The sequence below is a fragment of the Amblyomma mixtum genome, chromosome 4 (assembly GCF_055824585.1).
Source record: "Amblyomma mixtum isolate Tamu chromosome 4, ASM5582458v1, whole genome shotgun sequence".
Classification (NCBI taxonomy): domain Eukaryota; kingdom Metazoa; phylum Arthropoda; class Arachnida; order Ixodida; family Ixodidae; genus Amblyomma; species Amblyomma mixtum.
This window is the reverse complement of record NC_143015.1, coordinates 22465677-22489011: the sequence shown is the minus strand read 5'-3', so window position 1 is coordinate 22489011 and position 23335 is coordinate 22465677. Positions and strand designations below refer to the sequence as shown.

Sequence of the window (23335 nt, the reverse complement as noted above, 5' to 3'; positions counted from 1 at the left end):
CTTTTTGGCTACTTTTGCGATTTTTGTGGCGCTTTTTTTAGTTAAGGACCTGGCAACCCTGTTCCTGGATTGTGTGCGAAACATGGACGGTCGGAGCAGTGTTTGCGGTCGTCGCACGATTTTGTGAGGATTGCTCGGCTGACCGTTTCGGGACGGAGTGCGCTAGCGTCGAGCATCGCAGTGCAACACCTGCTGGACACCGCCATTGGATGCCGGGCTGGTGAGCTCCCGAACCGACCTCGGCGGTGCGCACAGGTAGGACCTTCTTCCGCCCCGCCCCTGGGCTCTTCTAGGAAATGTTTTGTTGCCCACCCTCCGTTTGAATGGGCGATCGCCCCTCCATTGTCTCGACGCCGTCAGCTGTTTCGGAGTTGACGGCTGGCAGGATCCGCGCGTGCAGGGTGACGCAGTGGACCAGATTGCCCAACTCGGCGTGCCTTGGGAAATCTTTCGGGAAAAGGAGCGAAATTCCGTCGCGCTGCCCTGTACGTAGCGCATCCTTGCCAGATGTGAGCAGGCGCCGCGTTTTGGGTGAAGGCAACTCTGGCATCATTGTTAAGCGCCGCTGGGGTTCTTTAAGCGCGCATTATACGGGCCTCTAGCCTCCATCGAAATGCGACGGCCGGGATCGTGGCACCACCGCGCCTACGAGCCTCTGCTGCCACAACAGCGGTTCTGGATGTGTCAGATTTGGAGACATATGTTTGCACCTGCTGATGTACTCCCTTTTTTTTTCTCTGCGTGGTCTACGAGGAGTTGTGGCAACCTATCTAAGTAGGTTTGATTCGGTTTTATGGGGTTTAACGTCCCAAAACGACTCAGGTTATGAGAGACGCCGTAGTGAAGGGCTCCGGAAATTTCGACCGCCTGGGGTTCTTTAACGTGCACTGACATCGCACAGTACACGGGCCTCTAGAATTTCGCCTCCATCGAAATTCAGCAGCCGCGGCCTGGATCGAACCCGCGTCTTTCGTGTCAGCAGCAGAGCACCATAACCACTGAGCCACCGCGGCGGCAAGGTATTTTAAATATGCCATGTTGTTTATCCACATGGTATGTAAGTTGCTGCCTTGTTTAGAACTGTGGTCATGTCGCGAGTGCAGTGTCTTAAGTGCCTACTTATATAGCTTGGTATTCCTCCCCCGCTGTATTGCCATTTTGTGGAGCCATGGGCATTACAGTAATAAATAATTGAGGAAAAATTGCACTGATCTGAGCAGGGTGGGTAGTTAGTTCTTCCTTATATGGATAAACTCGCTGTAAGTAGGAGATGCTTGTGCTCATAGTGAAGGTGGAGATCATCATGGATTTTGGGATGGTGCATTCAAGAGCCTTCACTGTTAATACTTCGAAAATGGTTTTAAATTTGAAGGCATTCCTTGTAGTATTTCTTGATTGGGGTGGGGGGGGGGGGGGGGGGGGGGGATGGGTGGGCAGCAAATGCAAGGGGAAAATGTTGAACAGTTTATTAGAAGATGTGAAAAACCAGATGGTTGACTCCTTGTCACTGAATCCGTCACTGAACCTCTCTTCCGACTGTGGACAAAACATGAGTTCCAGGCCCTCGTCAGCAAGCACACCCACGACAGCTCCCCTTTGTTGGTGTCTGTTGGAAACTGCTTGACGTGCCTCGTCTGAATACCACGTTGACACCTACCTCAGCATAGTGTCTTCCGTTTCTTTCTTTTTGAACGACACCTGGACATAATCGCACGGGAAAATTGATAATCTCGAGAATCAGAGGGGTGGGCGCTATTCAAGCTATTTTGCAGTCAGCGGTGTTCCTGACATTCTAGTGCCCATAAACAAAGCTGCACAGTGACTACTGGGGAGGTGGAAACTGTGCATTCTCTGCAAGGTGAATTTGACAGGTTTTGCTCTGTTTGTGTCAACTGTAATTCGGTTTGAACCAGGGATGCAAATGTAGTATTGCAAAAAAGCTTTGCAGTGCCATTTTGTTTTGACACATTTTGGCACACATAAAACATAAAATATTTCTGGCACGAGTGGACTGTTGCGGATGGAATAAAATGTGCTGCAGTAGTGAAAGTGTTTAGAAACGTTGTAGTACTAGTGAGGGGTTCTTTTGGGCAATGCCTCCCGTATACAGCCCTGCACACTGTTCTTGAAAGGTGCATCTTGCATTGGGACTTGAGAGGAGAGCGAGGTTTTTTCGTATGTCCTTCCTTTCGGACTTCCCAGGACAGGCCTGCACAAATTTTAGGCACTTGTCTGTATATAGGAGGTATTCACTGAGGCCGCGCTACCAGACGGCGCGAGCGTTGTCGTGGCAAGCGCACCATGTTTGCGGTCGTTTCAGGCCAGCTCGTGCAGTGTCACGCTGCGCCGTAAGGTACCCGGCCTGAATTGTTAGTGATCCGTTGCATATTTGTACGTTGTTGGATGCGTCAGCGCGTATTGTGCATGAAGTTAGCAGCAGAATTCTTCTGCGCCGTGATATAACCGAGCTGCCTCAACTTGGCAGCGAAACTGGCTGGCTGCGCTGCACGCAAGAACGTACACGACTTGCAGCTTTTAATATCAATTGATAAGTGTCAGCTAGTCATGCCGGACACATCGTGGATAAACGGCACGATTAATTGCCGAAATTCAGAAACTGCCATCGCAGAAATTGATAATTCAAGCGCCTGTAGTCCGCAAACTGCTGACCCTTCTTAGACGGTCTTTCAGCAGAAAGGCAAAGCGTCATAGCTGCCTTATTTCCACAACAGAGCGGTCAAACAAATACTGCCATGCGCTCGCAGCACGAACGGCAGACACAGCAAGAATGTTTTGCAGTTGTGATTGTAGCTACGTAGCGCTTCTTCGTATGCACAAGATGTCTAGCGCATTCGCAGCTACGCAATGTGCAGCCATTCCGCTAGATTCAGTAGTAAACGTCACTTTGTGCAGATAGAGATGACAAGTTAAGCTACAGCTAAGTGAACAGACCCTTCGAATTACTCACCTCTTCAAAAACGGCACTTCGGCCGCCGGCACCGCGGACGTCGGCACCCACAGCACGACTCTTGGACTCACCCGCTTGTCAAGTAATTGCACCCTCTCATAGGTTTATATCCTTTAATTCCTTGGCCTGCCAGCAAACTTAAGCCGTGCACAAGGTGGGCCTCGTCACCGGTGAATTCAACGCGCGGCAGCAGTCCTGTACGTCTCACACTGCGCCGGCGCCTCCGCTTTCTTTTCACAACATGGAACCTTCTGAGCGTGGCCGCTCTTTTCTGCTTCGTGCAGTTCCCGGAACACCCTCTCAGTAACACGGTGTTATGGGCCGCACAGTAATTATCTATGGCGAGACGCGAAATACACTTACATTTCACACAACACCGGCTATTTAACGCTGCGGCTGACTGCGGCGGCCGCGTGCACGACCGCCAACATGGCGAATGCCGCGCCGGCAGCTAGCGCCCCTTGCGGATGACGTCATGTGAATACCTCCTATTAACCCCAACAGTCATGTTTGCTGGGGGTGTGCTGGCCCTGTGGCTAGTAAAGCTAAATGTGGCTTTGCCTTGTCCCTACTGTGGTGTGGTGAAAAAATCCTGGCCACACAAGGAGTTAGCATTGCAACAGGGCAGAAAGCTGAGCTAGTTGGTATACCTTCATCATGAAAAAACCAGACGCTAACAAACAATGACACAGAGAGGACACAGCACTTACTCGCAGCTGCAAGGATTTTTATTCGGAAGCTTGCATATACACAACAAAAACCAAAACAAACCCAGAGTAATCGCACGCCACATGCTGACCACTGTTCAGGGGAAAATTGACTCGCGGTTTTCAATCGCTCTTTCAAAAATCTTATCTCTCTACTAGACAAGTCAACCGAAGGGTCACTAACACATGTATGCATCGTCTCTGCGATATGATAGGCTTCAACTATCTCCCGCGTTACACGGTGTCGGTGACAAAAAAGAAGGCATATTTTGAAAAAGATGGGAGAATATTTCTTCTTGCGCTTGCTGCAGTTATGGCAATGGAGAACCATAGTGTTTGAAGTGCCACCTTGTTCCATATCTCTGGCATGCTCCATCAACCGCACATTCAGACATTCGACCACTCTGGCCTACGTACACGCGTACGTGTGCACATACACGTGTTTGTTTACACTGACCCCCCATGTAATACCCTTGAAGGAAGGCTTGTAGGGGTATGTTGAATAAATAAATAAATGTGAACAAATAGCTATTACGTTGCAGTTTTTCTACGCCTCACATGATCTAGTATTCACTTATAGCATTGGAGCCATCTTTTGACTGCTGAAACTGAAACTGCGTGGAAAAATAAATTCAGTTATGAATTAAGTGCAGAGCTTAGGCGAGTCTCACTTTGTGGTTCATGTTTACGAATGTCTTAGCATAATTCAAAAAAAATATGCACTACAAAATTTTGGTGTCTCTTGCCTTTGAAAAGAAACTGAGTGGGAGCTAATGGAGCACCAGAAATGAGCGGTGAGGAGCCTGAAATCTTGCCACATGTGCGCAGTCTAAAAAGAATAGCATCCAAGTTGTCAGAACCGTGTGTGAGGATGGGAGAGAGCCTGAAGGTATCAAAAAAAAACCCTGCCTGAATGGTAGCCAAGCGAGGGGCATTGTTCGCCAGGAAAAGTCATGGCTGGCAGGAAAGGAGAGTGGCAATGGCTCATCTGCTCAGAAAAGAATGTTGTAATGAGGGAGCAATTACTCATTGTTGACGACGACCCGAGTGCAGCCACACGGCTACAAAGGAAGGCTATACAACTTTCTCAGAAACTTCGCAGTTAAACAAAAATTCATCCAGGGTTCGTACCCGGGACCACCGGAGCAGTCGCTCTACCAACTGAGCTAACTGGGACGGCAGGCTTATTTATGGTAGGGCGAGAGCGAATTGATCGATCAGTAACTCCAAGGGGGAACTGTGTTGGTCAAATGTTTAGGGGTGAAGCGGTGGTCCCGGGTTCCAACCCCGGACCAGGACGAATTTTCCTTTTACTGCGAAGTTTCTGAGCAAGCTGTATAGCTTTCCTTTGTAGCCGTATGGCTGCGCTCGGGTGGATGTCAATGAGTAATTACTCCCTTATTACAAATTTACTCCACCTTGGGGGATTCCCCTAAACATTTCACCAGAATAGAATGTTGGTTCATTCATGTCAGCGTGAGGGTGTAGGTACAGTCCGCTCCTCTTTTTGCTGTCGTGTGCTCTTTATTTTATCTCTACTTGTGCTGCTTCGTTGAACAAGTTTGTGTCAAGCCTGCTGTCTACTGATAAAGTGTGCAAACTGTGTTTGAACGGGTGTGTACTTGCGAGAATAGACGGCACACAACAAAGCAACGCATGCGACATGTACGGAGCGCAGCTTCCAGCTAGTGTATTTTCGTAGAAGGCAGATACATTTATACCTGCGCTTGGCAAACACAAGATTAACAGGCAAATACACGCACTGTTCATGTCAGCATCCCACCGCCAAGGGTGCCACCAGATAGCAGTACGTGTAAAAATTGTTATCCTACAATACCATAATCATATGAAAGAAGAGATCATGACAAAAGTTAGTGATGATGCATGAGGTGAACATAGCTTTAAAACATCTCTTAGCAAAAGCAGTGTGAAAGTAAATAAAAACAATGAAGTGATCAATGCGTAAAATTTGCTGATCGTAGCGAAAGCAGTGTCAATAAAGTAAGGAAGAACTAGAAACCGAGAGGTTAGTAACAAGGTAAAAATGATGGAGAAAGGCTGATTTAAAGAAGCATGAATCGAAGGCTAGGACAACAATAACCACCAAGAAAACCAAGGTAAGGCAAGCAAGAAAAGGAATTCACATGTGTCCATCTCAGAATGTTATCTCGTTGTGCAGCAGTACGACAGAAGCAGTGCTAATGCATTTGTCAAAAGTGTTAGTGATGTGGAAGGCTTCTATTATTTCCCTCCTAAGTTCTAGTCTTTGCATATGCCGGGATCGAGGTACGGCTGAACAAAGGCTTCCATTTATGAGTCACAGCATGTGCTGGCAGGCGGCGTCTTTCACTGCTTTGCATCCACTCGTGCTCCCTCAGGCTTCTGCGAAAATAAACTAGTTGCGCTCCATACATGTCCTGTGTGTTCCTTTGTTGAGTGCTGTCTTTGTCGCGCAAGTACGTACCCGTTCAAAGATGAGCCAACTCGCCCAAACAAGAGTTTCACTCACACTGTGTTGCTAAACTAATCTCTGACAATGATCGCACACATGTTTGTTTGTCAGAATGGAAGACTGAATTTGGTGGCATGTGTCTCTCCATGTGTTCTTATAATGATGGCGATGTTTTGGTCGGGCGGAAAGGGAAAAGAGCACGCATCAAGGCCCAACTGCACTGTTGGCAGAGTCAAAAGGAGGTTACTGATGTGACTAATCACGCAGTGTAGTGCAGCATCTTGTCAGGCATTACATTGTGGTGGGATAAACAGCAAACACTAGCAAAAAGAGCAAAGAAGTGCTAATTAAGAACGAGAAGTGTACACAGTCCTATCCAGGATGTCAATTCAGCTATGTAGCTCCAGGCGGTGTTCTTATACAGACCCAGCAAAAAACTGAAGCATGCCTCTGTGGATCTTTAGTGTCACTTGAAACGAAGCTTTAGTAAGAAGAGAAAAAAATTCAAAGAGGATAATATTTTTCCAAGGCATCTCACGTATGTGCTAGGTGGTTTTGGTCCAAGACCCTTTTCCAAAGCATTTTGCCCCGGCAAAACTGAGCACCTGGCCAAGAGAAATCTTGAGCCCATTAGAAAACTGGTGGGCACCTGGCGGCACTGGAGATCGAACCCAGCCTGACTACGCCCACTGCAGGGCCTCTCCCATGTCTTTTCTCCAATTGACCCTGTCCTCTTTTGCCAGTTGCGGCCACTGTATCCCCGCAAAACTCCTTGATCTCATCCGCCCACCTAATTTTCTGCCGCCCCCTGCTACGCTTGCCTTCTCTTGGAATCCACTCAATTACACTTCAGGACCAGCGGTTATCTTTCGTTCGCATTACATGCCCTGCCAAGCCCATTTCTTCCTCTTGATTTCAACTAGGATGTCATTAACCCACATTTGTTCCCTCACCCACTCCGCCCTCTTCCAATCTCTTAACATTACACCTATCATTCTCCTTTCCATTACTCACTGTGTCGTCCTTAACTTAAGCTGATCCCTCTTTTGTTAGCCTCCACATTTCTGCCCCATAGGTGAGTACCGGCAAGATACAACTGATGTATACTTCTCTCTTGAGGGATATTGGTAAACTGCCATTCATGATCTGAGAGAACCTGCCATATGCGCTACCCCATTCTTATTCTAGTTATTTCCCTCTCATGATCCAAATCAGCTGTCACTACCGGCCCTAAGTAGACATATTCTCTTACTACTTCCAGCACCTCGCTACCAATTGCGAACTGCTGTTCTCTTGCTAGACTGTTGAATATTACTTTGGTTTTCTGCATGTTAATTTTTAGCCCCACCGTTCTGCTCTGCGTGTCTAACTCATTGATCATGCTTTGTAGTTCTTGTCCTGAGTGACTTAGCAAGGCAATGTCATCAGCGAATTGCAGATTACTTAGGTGTTCTCTATTAACTGTTATCCCCAACTGTTCCCATTTCAGGCCCCGGAATACGTCCTGTATACCAGCAGTAAATAGCATAGGCGAGATCGTGTCTCTTTGCCTGACACCTTTCCTTATTGGAATTTGATTCCTGACTTTATGGAGAACTATGGTAGCTGTGGAATCGTTACAAATATCTTCCAATATTTTCACATGACACTTTTCTACACCCTGATTCCGCAATGCCTGCATGACTGCTGATGTCTTTACTGAGTCCAATGCTTTCTCGTAATCAATAGGGGCTGGTTATATTCTGTGCATTTCTCTATCACCTGATTGATAGCGTGAATATGGTCTATTGTCGAGTATCCTTTGTGAAAGCCTGCCTGATCATTTGGTTGATTGAAGTCTAAGGTTGTCCTGATCCTGTTAGCCATTACCTTAGTAAATACCTTGTGGGCAACAGACAGCAGACTGATCAGTCTGTAATTCTTCAAGTTCTTGACGTCTCCTTTCAGATGGATTAAGGTAATGTTTGTTTTTTTCCAAGCTCTAGGTATGCTCGAGGTCTCAAGGCATTGCGTATACAGGGTGGCTAGTTTTTCGAGCACAATCTCTCCTCCATCCTTCAACAAATCTGCTGTTACCTGATCCTCATCAGCTGCTTTCCCCCTTTGCATTGCTCCTAAGGCTTTCTTTACTTCCTCCTTCGTTACTGGTGGGATGTCCCATTGCTGTGCTCTACTGCCTCTCTCAGTAACATTCTGATTACATTCGTTACTGTATAGATTTGTGTAAAACTCTTCGGCTACTTTAACTGTCTTATCCATATTGGTTATGACATTGCCCTCTTTGTCTCTTATCGCATACATCTGGTTTTTACCATGCCTAGTTTTCTCTTCACTGCTTTTAGGCTACCTCCGCTCTTTAGAGATTCTCGATTTTCTCGATGTTAACTTCCTGATGTCGGCTACCTCGCACTTATTTATTAACTTCGACAGCTCTACAAGTTCTATCCTGTCTGTGGAGTTAGACGTCCTCATGCTTTGCCATTTCTTAATCAGATCTTTAGTCTCCTGAGATAGCTTCCCGGTATTCTGTCGAACCATCCTACCACCTACTTCTACGGCGCACTCCGTAATGATATCTGTGAGCCGATCATTCATTGTTTCAACATTATGGTCGTCATCTGCAGTTAAAGCGGAAAATCTGTTCTGCAGCAAAATCCTGAATTCTTCTGCTTTCCCTCTTAATGCTAACTCGTTAATAGATTTCCACTTCTTTAATTTCCTCCGTTCCCTTTTCAAATCAAAGCTAATACGAGACCTTAGCATTCTGTGGTCGCTACAACGGACCTTTCTGAGGACCTCCACATCCTCTACGATGCCAGGGTGAGCGCACAGTGTAAAGTCTAATTCATTTTTAGTCACACCATTGGAACTCCACATTAAAGAACCCCTGGTGGTCAAAATTTCTGGAGCCCGTCACTACGGCGTCTCTCATAGTCCGAGTCGCTTTGGGACGTTAAACCCCATAACCTAACCCAACCCTCTTCCATGTCCACTTCCTGTTGGCTCGTTTGCAGAAGAAGGTATTCATGATCCGTAAAATGTTTCTATCTGCGAACTCTACTAATAACTCTCCTCTCCCCTGCTATTCCTAGAACCTATGCCATAGTCACCTACCGCCTGGTCTCCAGCTTGCTTCTTGCCTACCTTCGCATTGAAGTCGTCCATGAGTATAGTGTACTGTGATTTTACTTTGGTCATCGCCGATTCCACGTCTTCATAGAAGCATAGAGTTTCTTACTATTACCTAGAGGGAAAGCTGGCAAGCCGTCTATGGGAGTTTGCATGGAGGCCCCTCGTGACCACTTCAGCCATCATGGGCGCTCAAAGCATCATGGGGCGGTCAGCTACCGACTGCAGAACTACAACTTTTGGCCAAAAAATAATGCAAAAATAAAGCTGTTCGATAAATACGAATGTCCTAACATTCAATATCCTGTCTGTAAATTGCAACAAACGAGCAGAAAAGCCTTTAAGTGCAAAGTTTGTCCAAAATAAGAGACGACTCGCTCTCCTATTGGCCAAGTATTGAACATTATAAAAGCTAATATTTTGTGCTCAACAGGCGCGTTTTTAAAAGGAAATATGTTTTTTTAAAAAAAGTTAGTTGTTTAAGTAAAGGTTTTTTAATGGCATTTTGGAAAAGTGAAACCTTTATTGGCGTTGTGTGTCGTTGCGGTTTCACTACTATGGTTTTTACACACTGCATTCACGCGAAAGTCATCTGCGCGCACACGGACAGCGTTTTCGGAATGAAACATGTCAGTAGTGCCACTCCGTGTTCCCGAAAAGCTACGACTGCCCCGCAACAAGTAGCTGACCGCCCCATGATGCTTTGAGCGTCCATGGTGGCTGAAGTGCAGCGCCGCCAGCTTTCCCTCTAGGTAATAGTAAGAAACTATGTCATAGAAGGCTTCAGCTAGCATGGCTTGATGTAGGCGCATAGGCCTGCACTAGAGTTCCTGTATATGCTCCCGCAGGGAGCAGAGTTGCACGGAGGTTCGCCATCATGTTCCAAGCTGTGCGGGAAAGCCACTTCTCGTACGTACAGGGGCTGCGTAGCTCGCTGTCTAGGGCGCTTGGGCTTTTTTTTTTTCTCCTTTAAATAGATTGACTTGATGGCAAGTTTCTAAAAGTAACGCTGAAAACTAATCTGTGATTTGCCGAGGGTGTGCATACAGCACGAAAAAAAATCGCCAAAGGTTAACAGCATATCGTAATCATGACAAACTGACGAAGAAAGACTGGAAACGGCCTGCGAGTTTTTTTTTTTCTTTCTGGAACCAGTAATTTCAGAAGAACAAGCAGTTTCGTTCCAGATGAGACAGCGTCTGTCCCATCCCATTTCACGTCTTAAGAACAAAAAGAGTATAGCGATGAATTACTTTTTTCACAACTAGCACCGCCGCGTGTTCTGTATGAGTTATGCGCGGAAAATACGAAAACGCATCTCTCTAGAACCACATTAAAATAATTGTGCAACTTGTTGTAGGCAAGCAGACTAAAGCAACACCAGTGCATTGAACGAGGAGAGATTGACATAACGAAAAAATTAACTCTCAATTGCTTGTCCAACACATGTCACAAAATGTACCCCGTTGCTAAATGCAGTGACAGGGCGGATCTTTAAAAGACCATGAAAGTACTCTTAAACGTAGATATTATTTAACTTTCCTCATTTTTTATCGAAAAGCACTATTGTTTCACCTTAGTTATGAAATTACAATAGTTGTTGATTACTGTGGTAGGTTTTCCTGCCTGCTTCATCCTTATTGCTCGGAAAAACTAATTTAATGTCCCGCTTTCCATTTTTATACTCCTTCTTCGTAGATTCGGCTTAGGTCGCAGTATCAAAACATTTCGCGACTCCTGGATTTTTTTAAAGCCGAGGTTATAGGCTGATTTGCTGTCTTCTAGCTGAAATTATTTGCGGCATCAAGATTTGCGACACTTGTTTACATGCGATTTTTGCCTATCCTATCCTCACATCTCTCACTAAATCCTTGTCAGATGGTTCTTAAGGACATTTTTACTAAGAACAATACTTTATAGCATAGGCAGACAAATGGTTTAGGGGGGTTTAACTGCCCAAAGCGACTCAGGCTATGACAGGGAACAGTACATGGCCTCTAGAATTTCGGCTCCATCGAAATTCGACCACCACGGCTGGGATCAAACCCGCGTCATTCGGGTCAGCAGCCGAGATCTATAACCACTAAGCCACCGCAGCGGCTGCATAGGCAAATTAAATGTTTATGCAGGTGAGACTGGCATCGAAATTGTTGTGTCCCCTTATTGCTTTTGTGTGTGTGCGCCCCCTCCTAACGACCACTCGCATTCCCCTCCTAACGACAGTTCGCATCCTCCTCCTAACGACCACTCAATCCTCCTCCTAACGACCGCTTGCCCTTCGTCGCACGCTGTCGCCAGAGGCCCCCCCACGGTGCGCCCCCGCACCCTCCTCCTGTTCTGGGAAGCCACTCCCTGCCGTGGACGCTTCTCCACTCCCTCCTTTCTTCGGGCGGCCAGTTCGGCTCCTGCCTCGGTCGACGCTGGTCGCACCCTCATCGGCTTTAAATAAACGAAGTCTTAAAGTACCGTGTGCGTCTTCGCTGCATTCAACACAGCGACCGGACACGACAGTGGCGACGAGAAAGTGGATTCGACCCGCGCTACGCAACGCTATTGACAAGCCATGGCTACGCGAGGGTTTCCCAATCAGATACCAGAGTTCAACGGCTCATCGTGGTCATCGTGGGTTGGACGCCTTCAGTTCTACTTTGAAGCTAACAACATCACAGACCCAGCCTTGAAGAGGGCCAACCTGCTGACGCTGTGCGGGGAGCAGACCTACGATACTGTCTGCGCCCTTATTCAGCCAAGCACACCAGCGGCAGTGTCTTACGACGACATCGTAAAAGCGCTGCAAAAGCACTACGACCCAAGGCCATCCGAGGTCTACAGCCGGGCTCGCTTCCAACGACGAGATCAACTGGGAGGAGAAACTGTGAGCGCCTACGTAGCCGCGCTCAAGAAGCTCGCTGCCGACTGCAATTTTGGAACGCTGTCGACAACAGCTACCGGGCAGGAGGGAGACGCAGCTTCTTCTGCTAACACCACCATGCTTCCCTTGGACGTGATGTTACGCGACAGATTTGTGTGCGGACTGAGTGACGAGTCACTGCAGCAGCGCCTGTTCGCTGAGAAGGACCTCACATTCAGCAAAGCTTACGACATCGCCGTTCGAGCGGAGAGCGCCGGTCACCAGCAGAGAGGGATTCGCCGGAACACCGAGCCGGTACACCAGACAAGCAACCAGGTGCGCAAGCCTTCTGTTGTTGTAAAATCGGTCAAAAAGGCACAACGCTGCTGGCGGTGTGACGACCAACACAACCCCCAGGGATGTCGATTCCAGTCAGCCACGTGTAATTTTTGCCACAAGCGAGGGCATATCGAAAGAGCATGCATTACGAAACGGAGACTTGCCAAGATAAAGTCACCTTCCCAGCCTAATCACAGCGTCAACGCCTCAGAGAATACGCCGCTATCTGATCTCCATGGAACAACATCAGCAACACCATCTGTGTTGTACGACCTGAACACCATGAATCTCGGCACGCGACCGAAGATTTTTACAGAAGTAAGCGTACATCACCAGCTGATTAAGTTCGAGGTGGACTCCGGCGCAGCCTGTACTCTGATCAGTGAGGACACGTTCCGAACTTCATGGCCATCTGACGCACCCGCCCTGCAACAAGACGACACGCACCTGCGAACGTGGTCAGGACAGAATCTGCCACTATTGGGCTCTGCCAACGTGCAGGTTAACTACAACGGCCAGACCCATACGCTACCTCTGCTTGTTGTGAAGGGCACAGGATCAAGCCTTCTAGGGAGAAACTGGTTTTCTCCACTAGGCGTGATGATATGCGGCATACACCAGACGCCGAGCCAGAACATGGTTGAGCAACTGCAAGAGAAATACGAAAGAGTATTCTCGGAAGAGATTCCAGGAAACGAAGGGCCCCCGGTCACACTGGAGTTGTTGGACAACGCGCAACCCAAATTTCTGAAGGCCAGGCCGGTGCCGTTTGCTCTCCGAGATTCAGTTGAAAAAGAGTTGGACAAACTGGAGCAGCAAGGTGTCATCGAGCCGACGCAGCATTCCATCAAACTCTCAGCGTACGACTACGCTCTGGTCTACCGCAATGGGAGTAAACATCAAAACGCCGATGCGCTAAGCCGTCTGCCACTAGACGCAACTGTTGACGAACCATTTCCACCAGGAGACGTTCTGATGTTCGAAGCACTGCCAGAACCTCCGCTTACAGCAGGCACAGTTGCAGCATCTACGCAGAAGTGCGCAGCTCTCCGGCTAGTTTACACAGCTGTTCAACAAGGCAACGTGCATAAACTCAAAGGGGACAACTTCGACGCTTACCGCAGGCGAGCTACAGAGTTGAGCACCCATCGCGGCTGCATCATATTTGGGTCCCGAGTTGTGATGCCGAGAGAACTACGCGCACAAGCTATGTCTCTCATCCACGCCGGACATCGGGGCATCGTTGCAATGAAAAAGTGTGCCAGAAGCTACATGTGGTGGCCTGGCATTGACAACGACATCGAAACAGTGGTGCGAGAATGCAAGCCTTGCCAGAGCAGCCGGAGCTCCTGTCCCAGAATGGGAAAAGCCAGACACACCATGGCACACACTGCACATTGATTTTGCAGGACCAATTGAGGGCTGCACTTTCCTTGTGGTCGTAGATGCCTACACAAAGTGGCTTGAGATAAGGCAAATGGGACAGACGACTTCGGCAGCAGTCATTGACAACCTCCGATCACTATTTGCAACGTTCGGCCTGCCACGCAAGGTAGTGTCGGACAACGGAACACCGTTTGTGTCTGCGGAGATCCTCAAGTTTTATCGCGACAACGGGATCTCATCAGTTACATCGGCCCCCTACCACCCAGCGACAAACGGACAAGCCGAGCGCTACGTAGCCGAGCTAAAACGCGCCCTTGAAAGAGATCAGACAGGCTCGCTGCAGCGCCGCCTTGCGCGCTTTCTCTTCAAGCAGCACACGACGGTTCAGAGCACAACAGGCGAGACCCCCTCGAAAATGATGTTCGAGCGTGAAATGCGAACCCAGCTCACAGCCATCCTCCCCGAGCCAAAGGCAGAGACGTTCCGGGAAGAAAAAGCAATTCCGCGCTGCGGCACGCTTAATGAGGGGCAGCGCGTCCTCGCCCGACAGTTTCTGAAAAAGCCACGCTGGGAGGAAGCTACAATTGTCAGACGCATAGGCCAGCGCTCTTGGCTCGTCAACATACATGGCACAGTAGCACGCCGACATCTCAACCAGCTGCGTAGATTTACGACGCCGTCTGAGAGCTGTCCGCCAGCGGAGAGAACACGTGCACCATTTTCCCACATAGCCTGGCACCTCTTCCCGGAAGAAGAGACTTCGCCCAGGACAGACCTAGGAGACACAGCGAACAACAGCCAGCCTACAAGTGTTTCTCCCCCGAGCGCACAAAGCCAGCGCGCCTCCATGCGTGAGCGCCGACCCCCTGCACGATACCAGGCAACTTTCTAAGTGGGAAGGAAGTGTTGTGTCCCCTTATTGCTTTTGTGTGTGTGCGCCCCCTCCTAACGACCACTCGCATTCTCCTCCTAACGACAGTTCGCATCCTCCACCTAACGACCACTCAATCCTCCTCCTAACGACCGCTTGCCCTCGTCGCACGCTGTCGCCGGATGCCCCCCCACGGTGCGCCCCCGCACCCTCCTCCTGTTCTGGGAAGCCACTCCCTGCCGTGGACGCTTCTCCACTCCCTCCTTTCTTCGGGCGGCCAGTTCGGCTCCTGCCTCGGTCGACGCTGGTCGCACCCTCATCGGCTTTAAATAAACGAAGTCTTAAAGTACCGTGTGCGTCTTCGCTGCATTCAACACAGCGACCGGACACGACAGAAATGTAGCAAAACTTTGCATGGAATTTGCTTCTTGAACATTCATTGTCCCTTATATTTCACCTCGAACCATCACCACAGAAGGCTCGAAGCAGCAGTAGAGTAAGCAGAGCCTGCCCTAGTGAAGGGCCAAAGAGTTGCAGATGCAGACTGTAAATTCTGTACAATTTTAATGCAGTGATATGCTACAAATACTGCTTCGAGGGACAGGTATAGGCTCTAACTAGTATCCATAAAAGGACACTAAGTAAAAGATATAGACAAACATGATTTTCGTTGCCTGTTCCTAATTTGATAATGTGTGTAAGTTAGAAAAAAAAAAACTAGTGATTTGTTCAAGGTAAACAAATGTCGACACATGAAAAATGTTTTTACCAATGCAATTCTGATTTCGCTGTCGAAACAGGCAAATGTTGGTTGTGATGGCACTGGTAGATCTTGGAACATGCTAGAAATTTTTATTTATTTATCAATACTGTAAGCCTTTCACAGCCGCAAATTGGAGAGGTTCATTCTCAAGAGCCACTTGAGGCGCCGACGCACTTCGGCCGCCGACCTTCCACACGGCACTGCGTAAAACGCTTTGCCATTTCTTGTGCGGTTGCTGCAGTTTGGCGCACTCAAGGAGGTTATATTAAAACTTCTGGAGTGGAGGGGGCGCTCGAAAAGTGAAGCCGGCGCTGAATGACGCGGCGCCATGTTGCCAGGGGCAGAAAACAGCCAGAACGTGTAGCGACCGCCGCCGTGCAGCTTAGTGGCACCGTGGTGTTTTGTTGCGGTTGTGCTAGTGCACTTTATCTCTGTTGTTCCCAATATTGCAGGAATTGTAGCTGCAAAAGTTGCTACTAGAACACAATGTCAGGATTATGTGGCAGCACTGCATTCTAGTGAGCTGAGCAGCCTCATTCGTGCAAAGAGCCGTGGTGGGCTTATGGCAACATCCAAGGATCTCTTGCAGTCGATCAAAATTTTTGTATGGGCTAGTCAGTGATTGATCTTAAGGAAGGTAATAGCAGCACGAAAAAAAACGGGGACACAAGAGAGACACAACCAACAGGACTGGTGCTGAACTAACGACTTAAATTTTATTGAAAACAGCAGAGCTTTAAATACAGACAGACCATCACAATTCTAAGAAGATAATGACTCGCCATAAGATTATATAATGCCAGCATCAAAACCACTCCAATGGATATCACCCCCCCCCAATAACCCAATAATCACGAGAAGGCATGTGGAACTAGATAGACACAACCAACAGGACTGGCGCTGAACTAACGACTGAAATTTTATAGAAAACGGCAGAGCTTTAAATACAAACAGGCAATCGCAATTCCAAGAAGATAATGACCCGCCATAAGATTATATTATACCAGCATCAAAACCACTCCAATGGATATCACACACCCGATAATCACGAGAAGGCATGTGCAACTTGGAATCTTGGAATTGTGATGGCCTGTTTGTATTTAAAGCTCTGCCATTTTCAATAAAATTTCAGTCGTTAGTTCAACGCCAGTCCTGTTGGTTGTCTCTCTTGTGTCTGTCTTGTGTCCACATTTACAACTTATCCAAGAAAATTGCACAACTCCATTTGAAGATCCGAATTCATCGCATTGCTAAGGAGATGAACCGAGGAAACTGCAAAGAGAAGGTGCGCACTCTCTTGTACAGACTTTGTCTTTAAGAATCAGTGACTTTGGTGTATATATGCGTTAATCAATGCAGTATACATATGCCAGATTTAGATGGCCGGCATTGCTGTTCTTGAGAGTGCTCTTTAGGTGTCACTTTTTGTTTCCGCAAGTGCTGCTTTTCATGTTTGCCTTTCTATCTTAATTTGCCATGGAACCCTTTAATAAAATGAATAAGCCCTGATTAAATGAAAGTAAAGCGCGGTTTTCTTGTTCATACACAGCTTTATGGCACCATGAAGCAGTTCTAGTGGTATTCATAAATTAAACTGCAAGGCCATATGGTGCCATTATTACTGGTGATCTGGGCTATGTGCGGCAGATCCTAATCCAGGTGGCAATGGCAGTATGCTGGAACATTGCAGCTGCTTTCATTTCTTTCCGCATGTTTTGATATTCGAGAACCCTACCATGCATTACAGAACTGTAAACGCTTAATTTTATCGTCCTTCTTTGTCTTTCTTCTGCTTTTCTAATCAATTAGCTTTAAGCGACAGTAATATTCTTACTTGATCAACACCACAAATAAATAAATTAAAAAATCCCCTGTGCTCCTTGGTTTCTGTGGCTGTTGGCTTCTCTCATATTCCCAGTAAAGAGTATGTTTATCAGTAAATTTTTCTTCCTATCACTGCTACGGTTTAATTGCATGATTAGCTGAAACGACACGCTTTACGCGATTTATTGAGAAAATTATCAGCTTTCCAAGGCAGCAACTCTGTCTGGAGAAATCGCCTACCACAGCCTTTCAAGCAAATTTGCGCGGAAATAGGGGAGATTATACAAGTGAATTTAGTGCCCTTAGAAGCAACATCCCTACCATAAGATGTTTCCCACTTAATCTTGCGGATGAAGCGAAAAAAAATTAGCAAAATTAGTCGTTCTCTGCTGGCGCCCATTTCACCATGGCCTCTTTCTGCCCCTGGCAAGATGGCCGTCAGTCGGTATGGCTGGCTTCACCTGTTTCTGCATGCATGCATAGGGGGCCTCCGCTCCAGAAGTTTTATTATGACCTCCTTGGGCGCACTGCACCCAGTCATAGCTGACGACTGCGTCCGTCACTGCCACTGCAGAACACCAAACCTGACGCCACAGGTGTGCACGGAAAACAAATGAATGTAGCCGACAGCGCGGGCTCACATGACGCGTCGAGCTGACAACGGTTCGCTCGGCGCTGCACCTGTGAAGTCAGCTTCTGCGCGGAGTGTTGAACACATGACGTCACGAAAATCATGTGACCGCCTCTCAGCGAATTGCATTCGGAGCGGCGAGGGAAAACAGACGCGCAACTCTGCTACCTTTGGTAGCATATACAGTAACTCTAGCCTGCACCGCCTTCAACTTGTACCTTTTATTAAGCCTAATTACGATAGCTGCCACTCTCTCATTAATACTGTAAAACTCCTCGATGTTGCCAGCTATATCCTGATTTGTGAGGAATCCGACACCTAGTTCTCGCCTATTTGCTAATCCAGGATAGCACAATATGTGACCGCCCTTTAGTACTGTATACACCTCATCTGTCCTCCTAACCTCACTAAGCCCTATGACATCCCATTTAATACCTGCTAATTCCTCCTACAGCACTGCTAAGCTAGCCTCACTGGATAAGGTTCTAGCGTTAAACGTTGCCAGGTTCAGTTTTCAATGGCGGCCTGTCCGGAGCCATAGATTCTTAGCACCCTCCGCTGCTTCACAGGCTTCACAGGTCTGACCGCTGCCCCGGTCAGCTGCTCCGCAGCCGCTGGGGACTGAGGGCCGAGGGTTAACTGATTTGCTCATAGAAGATGCTGGCCAAGTGCTACACCGGGGTGGCCAGAACCTGCTCTGGTGAGGGAGTGGGCTGTCGGTTCTGGTCAGCGAGATCTGGTCGCACCCCAGACCTGTTTGTACAGTTCCATCGACACATGGAGTGTCCTCTTTCTAAAAAAAAAAAAGGGCCGGAGAATTGCGAATACCGTAGTCCCAGGGTTGGGGGGTCGGCCTACGCCTTGCTAGGGCTAAGCCTCAGCGCGAGGTCCAGAGACCGAGCGTCACGAAAAACGCGGCCAAAAAAGGCCAGTGCCCCAGAAGAGGGAGCCGGCGAGTGCCGCGATTACGCACCGGGAACCGGTGGTCCCGGGTTCGAACCCCGGACCAGGACAAATTTTTCTTGAACTGCGAAGTTTCTGAGAAAGCTGTATAACCTTTCCTTTGTAGCCATATGGCTGCTCTTGGGTGGACGTCAATGAGTAATTACTCCCTTATGATAATTCTTGATACAATGTATTTCGAAAAGCGATGTGTTCGTTTTCAAGAAGACATACATAGTCATGGTCTGGTTTGGTAAAAATTGTATTTTCGTCAACCCTGACAAAAAAAATTTTGTTTCAGAAATCCACATAAGCCGGTTGCCCTCAGTTGACCTTTATATTTGCACACTTCTACTTCTGGCACTTTTAAATGTTGTAAATGTGTGCCACTAAGACCTCACTCAGTCAGTGGTTAAATATTTAGGCCCTTTTTTGGACCAACACTCAACTTGGAATAACCATATCGAGCACATGAGAAAAAAGTTACGAAATACGGCAGCTTTAATTTACAACTTGGAGGGTCCTCTTAATTTAAGAATTACAATATATAAAGCATTAGTGGAGTGTGTTCTACGCTATGGAGTCACTTTGTATGGCACATGTTCAGAATACAGAATGCAAAAGATTGATACACTAATAAAAAGAATAGTAAATAGTATCAGTTATAGCAGCATGGCCTCCACAAGAAAGAAGTACTCCAAACTAGGCATTCTCACGGTACGCGAAATGTTTTGGTTTTCGGTAGGTACGAGCCACTACTTCGCAATTGATTTCAAAGTACCTGCGCAAAGAAATCACTCTCAGGAAAATAGGAAGATACATTAAACCAAGAGTTTTCACAAACTATGGAAAAAAATCTAGCATCTATTATGTCCCTGCTCTGTTTAATGAACTTAACGATGACGTGTTCAATATTGAACAAAGGAAAACAATTGTGAAAAGCATTACGAAGTGGCGCTTAGTAACAGTGCAAGAATAACATGTTTTATGGCTTTGCAGGTGGGAACAGTTCCTGTTTGCATACCTGATGCGTCTTGCCTTCTTAGATGTGCTTGTCATAGATTATGGGCCTTTTCCCTTTTGTTCTCATTTTTCTCCTTTTTTTTTCGTGACGCACGTACAGAATCCTGCTATCTGATCACTGCTTTGGATGCATTCACCAACTGCCTGGTTAGCCAGCAAGCGCTTTGTGCTTGGGCTGACCAGCAGACTTATGTGTATGAAAAAGTGGTGAATAAATTGTATTGTATTGTACGTATGAAGTGCTAAAGTATCAGGGGATTACATTTTTTCTTGCATTCTGGCCTATATTCCGGCACACAATCGGGCTCACATTCTTTACATTGGAGAGAACAGGCACCACACATGAACCAATGCATGCAGAAGTGCGGTGTATGTATTGCAATGTTCATGTGTGGCACCTCTCTTCCTGAGCAGAGTGGACAGATGGTCGCCTGAACGGCACGTGTTCTTCTCACGTTTTCAGGTGGTACGGGGACAGCGCCCACTTCACAGGTGAATATATTAGAGGTCTTCCAAGGCTGTGGGCACGGTCGTCTTCTCACTTTCGAATCACCAGCCAGAGATGAATTACAGTTTCTTGATGTCTTTCGACCAGACCCATGTTTGTTGGCGCTACCAGTACGCGACCCTTACTGCATAGCGCCTCAGGCCACTCGAAAGCTGTGGTGGACATTGTGCTTTCATGCCTGCGTTCAGACCTGGTAAACGTGGCTAAAAGCTTTCATGAAACAGGTATACAGAATAAAGTCATCAGGCTATCCGGACACCGCAACTGGTTTTTGCATGTGAAAAACTTATTCGCTGGGTGAAAGGTATTGCACCAAAGAAGGACGCGAAGGTAAAGAAGAAAAGAAGTGGTGATACCACACAAGCATCACCTATCGCACAACCTTGGCAACGTGGCCAGGCGCTGTGGCGTACAGGTAATCTTCTCAGCTCCAAACAAGCTCAAGAAAGTGTGCAGCCTAGTAAGCAGAACAATAGGGAACCAGAGAGAACAAAATAAAAATAAGAAAAGGTCCAAGGCATGCCATACTTCGGGATTCATCTCGTGCAAAACGGGTATGGTATGTGAGCTGCCTGTTTCCTGGGGAAAGACCTGCATAGGTCAGACAGGACATTGTGTAAGCGTGTGGCTAAAAGAACACGAGAAATAGCGCTGTGGGTCCAAGTCCTCGCATTTGGTGGACCATTGCTGGGGATGTAAAGAATGTAAGCCGGATTGTGTGCCAGAATGTGGGCCACTATGTAAGAAAAAATGTAACCCCCTTTATGCGCAAGCTGAAATTATCAGCGTGAAATCACAGAGGCTTTTTAAAAAATATTTCGCGACATGCATAAGCGCACCGTCAATTCATTTAACACCTGGACCACACGTGTAACTGATTTCCATCACTTCCCTCTTTTTTGTTTCTTTTGTGTTTTTTTTGTTTTTGCTCTTCGTGATTGCGACCATGAAGTTTCCTGCATTTGCACATTTCAGCACTTTTTAGATGTATCACCCCCTAAGGTTTTTCTTGAAGTTATCATTAGGGCCCAGAATTTTAGGCGCTAAAGAACCCCGAAATAGGCAGGCATCTAGGCTCTAAAAAATATTGAAATAGGCGCTATAAAGCTAATATAGGTGCTTTGAATAATACTCTTCATTCATAAGTAAAAGATTTGTAAATCAAGCACGGAGAGTACGCAGTCCTCAACTGAAGCAATAAAGCGCATTCACAGGTTTTCGAACTTGAAGCTCCTTCGGTTTTCCCTAAGCATAGCTTTGAACTTTATAATGCTTCTTTTGACACCACATGAAAATAGTGGGACGAACCTAAAACATGAGAGTTGATAAAGGCTTAGGCCTTCAGGTGATGCGGCTGTATCGTCTCCGCCTAGGAAGTCTCTGATTTGGGAAATTGTTTCTAGGCATCTATTTTTTTCTACCAATTGTTGCATCTTCGTAGAAGCAGTGGCGCCCTTTCCTTCCAGTCGCCGAAGTGCTGCTGGTACATCTGCCATTACCTCCAACGATTCATCTCTTGAGAGTCCCGCCTTTTCCAACTTTGTCATCCTTTCCGCCAATGTTGAGAAGTTTGCACTAATGTATGTCAGGCCTCTTTCCAAACTCGCCTCTTGCTACACCTCGAGATAAACACTTCGTTACACTGTGTTCAAGTTGCAATTCGAGAAAAACGTTCGGCGAGACCCGCGCCTTTTGTGCATGCATCGGCGCGCGCCTTTCACCATACATACAGATGTCTCAAAATTGAAAAACGGCACCGAGAGCCGGATTTAGGCATTTATAGGCAAAAAGTGCGGTGAAATAGGTAGCATTTCCTAAAAAATGACAAAAAGGCAAGCAAGTGCAGAAGTCCCCCGTTTAGGCATTTATAGGCATGTTTAGGCAAATGCCTAAATTTCCGGGCCCTAGTTATCATGTATGTTTCTTTTGATTTACTCTCACGAGATGGGTATATATCATGTGTTTTTCCACTAAAGTTTTAGTTGAGAAGAAGCGTTTGTGTTGTGTCTTCTCTCCCATTTTGGTCCCACTTTCTTGGCGCTAACTTCATCATGATGGAATCAGGAACAGAAAACGGGGCCACATTGCCGAGTGGTTTCATTTTTAAAAATTTTTTTTTTTTCAGTTACGAACGCAGGGTAGAGTAGTGTGCCTTGTTTTTTTGGGAAGAATGTCATGCAGTGAATGCTGCCCATTGGGACAAGAGGCACCCTGTACTGTCACTTTGCTTCATGTAGCTCGTTTGGCAATGTGAAACGCCTTCTCCCTGGTGGGTTTGTGTTATTGCTGTGCAGCAATTAATGTGTGACCAACTGGTCTGCCCTTTCCGCCATGAGGGGCGCCACAGGGACCATCCTTGTTGCCCAGACATGACGAGGTAGTGGCTGAAATGGCTGGCATGTTTCAAACTGGCAAGCGTTTGGAAGGAACCAATCGCTTTGCCTACTGAGCAAAATCCTGTCATGCTTTTCGTGCTCCTTCAGTCAATCACTGCTAGCCACAGTGGTTATGCTGACTGAAAAGATGCGGGTATGATCCCGTCAACGGCCGTTGAATTTCGATGAAGGTGAAATGCTAGAGGCCCGTGTACTGTGCGATGTCAGTGCACGCTAAAGAGCCCCGGGTGGGTCGAAATTTCCGGAGCCCTCCACTACGGCGTCTCTCATAGCCTGAGTCGCTTTGGGACATTGCACCCCCATAAACCAGTCAGTCACTGCTCAGATCAGCACCCATTCACAGCTGAGTCACTACGGAAGGTGCTATTCATCTGGATCTCTCCACAGAAGAGACCTCCTTCTGCGGTACTCTCCCTGGCATGAGCAACTTGTTTGCTCTCAGGGGTGTCCCAACTGTGTCCGGCCCACATGGGGCTCTTGGTGAACTCGTGTGGAGTCTCCAGAAAAGGAATGATCAGTGGAACCGGCTGACTTGGTGGTGCCGA

General features: G+C 47.3%; 1 protein-coding gene across 4 annotated transcripts in view; it reads left to right on the top strand.

The window, feature by feature from the left end:
• The first annotated feature begins 62 nt into the window (after positions 1-62).
• nudE (Nuclear distribution protein nudE) overlaps positions 63-23335 on the top strand; it is an 87195-nt gene continuing 63922 nt past the window's right edge. For 3 of the 4 annotated variants that reach the window (XM_089586255.1, XM_089586258.1, XM_089586257.1), the window contains exon 1: positions 63-255. The gene's annotated coding sequence lies outside the window, so the exon portion shown is untranslated. Of the gene's footprint in view, positions 256-20349; positions 20379-23335 lie in introns of all 4 variants that reach the window. The other variant, XM_089586256.1, reaches the window with a different exon arrangement.